At 37.7% G+C, this 6462-nt stretch overlaps 1 long non-coding RNA gene across 1 annotated transcript; it reads left to right on the forward strand.

Annotated features, from left to right (window-relative positions):
• The first annotated feature begins 3039 nt into the window (after window positions 1-3039).
• Window positions 3040-5520, forward strand: LOC131019355 (uncharacterized). The gene is made up of 3 exons (XR_009100217.1): window positions 3040-3391; window positions 4585-4645; window positions 5262-5520. It is a non-coding gene; the product is annotated as an uncharacterized LOC131019355 (long non-coding RNA).
• The last annotated feature ends 942 nt before the right edge of the window (window positions 5521-6462 follow it).

Here is a 6462-nt window from a genome sequence, read left to right on the forward strand (position 1 = left end):
GGGTATCACCAATTGAGGATACGACCTGAGGATATTCCAAAGACAGCATTCCGCACGAGATACGGACACTATGAGTTCATAGTGATGCCTTTTGGATTAACAAATGCCCCCGCCGTATTCATGGATCTCATGAATCGAGTGTTTCACGAATATTTGGATCAATTCGTGTTGGTATTCATAGACGACATCTTGATTTACTCGAAGAATGAGAAGGATCATGAAGAGCACCTTAGAACTGTGCTAGAGAAGCTAAGAGCTGAAAAGCTTTATGCTAAGTATAGCAAATGTGAGTTTTGGCTACGAGAAGTCAATTTCTTAGGCCACATCATTTCAGCTGCAGGAATCAAAGTGGACCCTGCCAAGGTTCAAGCAGTGCAAGAATGGAGATCACCAACGACACCTCACGAGATTCGTAGCTTCCTAGGATTAGCAGGCTACTACCGTCGTTTTATACAAGATTTCTCCAAAATAGCCAAGCCTATAACTCATCTGCTCAAGAAAGAAGTCAAATTCTTGTGGACAGACGAATGCGAACAAAGCTTTCAAGAATTGAAGAAGAGGTTGACCACCGCCCCAGTACTAGCCGTTCCAGAAGCAAACAAGGAATACACTATCTATACGGACGCATCAAAGAAAGGACTAGGTTGTATACTGATGCAAGAGGGAAAGGTAATAGCTTATGCCTCGCGACAGCTTAGGCCACACGAAGCAAATTACCCGACACATGACCTAGAGCTAGCAGCAGTAGTGCACGCATTGAAAATTTGGAGACATCACCTTTATGGAGTAAGGTGTGAAATTTACACCGACCATAAGAGTCTCAAATATTTCTTTGAACAGAAGGATCTGAATATGAGACAAAGAAGATGGCTAGAATTGGTCAAGGACTACGATTGTGGAATCAATTATCATCCAGGCAAAGCCAACGTCGTGGCAGATGCCTTGAGCAGAATGGAACGAGCCAAGTTAGGATGTATCCTAACCAAGGAGAATGACTTGGTTAGGGAATTCGAAAGGTTAAGGTTGGAAGTGGTATTTCCACCGCAAACCACAGATTTGATCATGGCGACACTCAGTGTTACCCCCGACCTAAGATCAAGGATTGTTAGTATGCAAAGAGAGGATGAGAAATTGGAAAGATTGCGAGTGAAAATCCGTACCGAGAAGCTTGAGTCATACCAAGAAGCAGCAGATAATGCATTGATGTTTGAGGGAAGAATCTGTGTACCCAATGATGAGAAATTAAGAAATGAAATCATGAGCGAAGCTCATGACACGCCTTACGCAGCACATCCGGGAGGTACGAAGATGTACCAAGATTTAAAAGCAAGATTTTGGTGGGAAGGCATGAAGCGAGACATAGCTTCGTTTGTAGAACGATGTTTAGCTTGTCAGCAAGTGAAGGCATTACACCAACGACCTTATGGCAAATTACAACCGTTAGAAATCCCAGAGTGGAAATGGGACCACATTGCCATGGACTTTGTCACTGCCTTGCCAAAGTCGAATAGAGGGAATACCGCCGTTTGGGTGATCATAGATAGATTGACGAAAAGTGCTCACTTCATACCGATTCCTGTCACAAGTGGTTCTGAAAAGTTAGCTCAAATATACATTCGTGAGATAGTACGTTTACACGGAGTTCCAATGACGATTACCTCCGATAGAGATACAAAATTCACCTCACGTTTTTGGATGAGCTTACACAGGGAATTGGGTACTAAGTTGAATTTTAGCACAGCTTTTCATCCACAGACGGATGGACAGTCTGAAAGAACTATACAAGTTTTGGAAGATATGATTCGGACTGTAGTGTTAGATAGAGGAGCTCAATGGGAACAAGTGTTACCCCTGATTGAATTTGCCTACAATAATAGTTTTCAAACGACTATTAACATGGCACCATATGAAGCCCTCTATGGAAGAAAATGTAGATCTCCGCTTTATTGGGATGAAGTAGGAGAAAGAAAAGTGTTAGGTCCTGACGCAGTGGAAGAAATGATCACAACTGTGAGACAAATTCGGCAACGAATTAAAGAAGCTCAAGATCGCCAAAAATCTTATGCCGACACTAGACGCACAGAGATTTAGTTTGAAGTGGGAAGTAAAGTCTTTTTGAAAGTTTCCCCTTCTCGAGGGATTCACCGATTTGGTATAAAAGGAAAGCTCAAGCCTAGATTTATAGGCCCATACGACATATTGGAAAAAGTAGGCCCTGTTGCCTATAGACTCGCGTTACCTCCAAATTTCGCGAATGTTCACAATGTCTTTCACGTGTCGCAGTTGAGAAAATACGTGTTTGACCCGAAGCATGTTATTCATCGAGAGGATATATCTCTTGAACCAGACCTGAAATATGAAGAAAGACCCGAAGCTGTGTTGGATAGAAAGATCCAACAATTGAGAAATAAGTCACTTGCCTTAGTCAAAATACAATGGAGACATCACGGGCAAGAAGAAGCAACTTGGGAATTGGAGGATAAAATGAAGGAAAAATATCCAGAATTGTTTCCCGAAGGTGAGATTTCAAATTTCGGGACGAAATTTTTTTTAAGGGGGTAAGGATGTAACACCCCGTGTTTTGAGAAGCTATTTGTGCCCTAGCTCGAATTTAAATTGAGTTTTAAATAGTAGCTAGAGGAATTATGCACGTGGGCGAATAAATGAGATAAGAAATTTTTAGAGTTTAATAGGAGGCGATATTATTTTCTCGAGTCTTATAAATTCTCTTATTGAGAAACCTATCTTCGCCCTATATTTTTATTAAAATGTCTATGTGATATAAATATTTTACTTGGTAGAATATTCACATATGATTTATTGATGCATTGTTATTATGATATTAGATATATCATAATAGAGATAATTTTTCCTCACATGAATAAATATATTTTCATGAGATATATTTTTCCCACATACTAAATAAGAGTTATAATTATTCAAGTATATATATATATATAGATATATATATATATATATACACACCTATCTCTCTTTCTCTCTCACTCTCTCTATCTCTCTCTATCTCTCTCACTCTCTCACCCTTACGCAGCACTAGCTCCCTCCCCACTCTCCCACATTATTCTTCTCTTTCCCATCAATGGAAATCACATGCACCATTAAAGAGCCCCTAAAAAGCTAATCTAACTAGCCAACTCATTCCTCCACACTTTAAGCTCACAAGCACATGCACACCTCTCTCTCATCTCCCTCCCTCTCTTATTCTTCTTTATTTTCAGCAGCCCTCCTCCTCCTCCTCACTCCACCACACTTCTTTTTCTTGTTCCACCAAATATAGTAAGAACTAAGGTTTCTTAAAGTGTTCATCTTCAAGCTCAAGCTCCAAGCATACTACGCATCATCTTCTACTCCACCTCCATTGATCTTGTTGGTAGCAACCTCAATCCTCCTCTTATGTTATATATATATTTTCTTGTGGTATAAGCATGTATATTGATGCATAATTGAAGCATGATGAGTTATTAGTGTGAAAATGCATGAGAATGGTGATGAAAGTATAGATCTATGATGATATGTGTATATGTTGTTGTTTCAACCATTTTGAGAAGTTTTCTTACGTTCTGGACTGATCAGTCGACGAGGTTTCCCTCGTCCAAAACTCTTCAAAATTTTACAGTGTGTCGATATATGTGTTTTGAGGACGCTGGTAAAATTTCAAGTCATTTGGACTTCTTTTACTACCTTTTTAAAATGCAAAACTTTTACTGCGCATGTCCACCGGAAATTTAGAAAGGCAGTCCCTAGAGTCACACTTTTCAGTAACTTTCAAAAACATTCAGCCTCCCAAATTTTTATGGTAGAAAGATACATGTATTATACTGATTTACACCAAATTTCAAACCATTTGGCCAACGTTTACTATTTTTCAAAAATCATAGCTTCCAGTCGTGCAAAACTGCCGAATCTGGTAGACTGTGGGAAAACACCCATATCTCGTAAACCACTTGGAGTTTTTCACTCTACTTTTTTTTAAATACAACTAGACGCAGAAAGGTTTTCAACAGTGTAAGTCTCGAATCTAGGAGATTTCTGAGTCAAAACAGTTTATTCGTTAAAGTTGAGGCAGAGCAGAATGATAAACTGTAGGAGTCTGAAAAATTTCTACTTTGTAATTGTTTTGAGGATTTTAAAGTTTTGGTGGATTAATACACCATGTTATGTCATGAAAATACTACTAGAAAATTTTATATTTATTTCCAAGCTTACGTGAATATTTGGGAATTTACTTACAAGGAAAAAGATTTCGAGTTCATAGGATTATTTTTTTTTTAAGTCATTTGACTATTGTGATAAATCGTGAAAATGTATTATGTGGAAATTGATTATTGCAAAGTATGAATGACTATTTGATGTTTATGAATGCTATTTACCTAGGATTGAGAGTCTTTTAATTGGATAAGATATCTAATTAAATTGAGAGGTCCAATTGGGTAAATAGTAGATAGGTTATAAGATGAGATTAAGCATATGATGAAAGCATAAGTATTGAGATATTAGTTAGATGAAATTCTAACTAGAGTTTATTTTGTCACATGACAATCTAAACCACGTGCGCCACCAAAGGTTCGAGTGACGGCCGGCGTTAGTACGACTCTGAGCGTTACGTCATCGACCCCTGAGACAGGTGGGCTTTATTCTAACTCTATTATGGCTAGCTACCATGATAATGAGTTCAAATGCAAATTCTTATGAAAATGAAGCATGTTGAAGCATTATTGATGAATCTTATGAAAATGAAGCATGTTGAAGCATTATTGATGAGTATTATGAAAATTGTCAACTTGCCATATTTATTATTGATGAGAATGAGATATGGTATGTTGCCTCTATGAAAGACATGATTATGATCATGATGCAAGATATCGGCCTTTGACTGATTTATATGACAGTAAAGGTTTTGTGCGCAGAGGTGACCGTGAGCCGTCTCTAGTCGGCCGGTCACGGTGATTTGAAGGAGGCCTCCTTCTCTTCACCTTATATATATATTATATGAGTTCTCATAGTTGGCACATACCGTGAATATTTAATGTCTGCAGACTAATGATATTATTATGATGATGCAAATGAGTTTATGACAGAAAAACATGAACAGGTATTTTTAATCTCAGTTAAATCCTGTTGATGCATTGAAAAGGGCAAGATTGACATATAGCTCTAAGAGCAACATTTCAATTATTTCCGGCATGAGTCCACTGAGTGCTTTTTGGTACTCAGCCCTGCATGTATTTCTAAATGTGCAGGTCTGGCTTGGCGCGAGGATGGGTGAAAGCTGTTGGAATTGTCAGTTGGCTGTGTCTTTCCTATGTCTCATATTTATCTTTATAAGCTTTGACTCTATAAGAATTTGAACTCCCTGCTATATGTCTTCACACATATAGTAACGCATCTCGCTGCATAACTCTGATGAAACTCTTTATTTAATTTGCTTATGTCTGTAATATCCCTTAAGGGAAATACTTCTCAGACCCTTGCTAAGTTTCAATGGCTTAATCATGTTTACCCAAGCTAGTAATTATTTTGGTCTTGAAATCCTTCTTTAAAATGAGTAAAGTTTGCAATTGCTTCCGCTAAAACAAGATGTATTCCTATTTCTTTCACTATTTCTTTTATTAGTCGTACGATACTTGGTATACGCTATCACTGGCTATATCGGGCTGCGACATATCAACCAAAGACAAAGATTACAATAGGACTTAGTCCAAAAGTGACAAAGGCCTAAAAAAATACTGATAAGCAATCTACCTATCTGAAGGGTTGTTATACTGAAAGTAAGACTTTTATGCTTGTATACATTGATTCCTTAGTTCACTGCGATTCTTCTATCTGAAATATTGTTATTGCATAATCCTATTATAGTCGAATTTATCTCATACTATAAATTATATGGTGTGTTGTAGATCACAGAAGATCATATAATCAAACAAAGTTGAGATATAAATTGAGTTTACAATCGAGGTAATCATGGACGAGTTGCTGGTTTAGATTGTAGCATAAATGGATAAATAGTTTTGTCTTGGCTATTTATTTTGAATGAATATTAAATTTAATTAATACTCGATTTGTCCGATGATCGTCTCTTGGATTATCTTAATTCACCATACATCAATTAAACCTAGTATGCTCCTATTAATTTAAGTGCTGCACCTTGGAGTTAGAATCAATTACTTGTGAATTGAACGCAGAGGTTGTTGACAATTGAATCAAAAGACTCCAGTTCTGACCCAATTCGTCACTAAACAGGTCAGCCAACTTCAACGCTCCGTTTGACCCCTCAAACGACTTCCAATCGTATTTTTTGCAGAAATACAACTTCTTCGTCTTCGAAAGTTCTTTCCGTGGCTGTCTGTTTCACCTCAATCGGAGTTCTGTAGAGGAAGTTATGGCTGTTTTTCAGAGACTGCCAGAACTTGATTTCCTGCGAAAATCTGACTCCAGCTCATA

The sequence above is a fragment of the Salvia miltiorrhiza genome, chromosome 4 (genome assembly GCF_028751815.1).
Source record: "Salvia miltiorrhiza cultivar Shanhuang (shh) chromosome 4, IMPLAD_Smil_shh, whole genome shotgun sequence".
In the NCBI taxonomy this organism is placed as follows: domain Eukaryota; kingdom Viridiplantae; phylum Streptophyta; class Magnoliopsida; order Lamiales; family Lamiaceae; genus Salvia; species Salvia miltiorrhiza.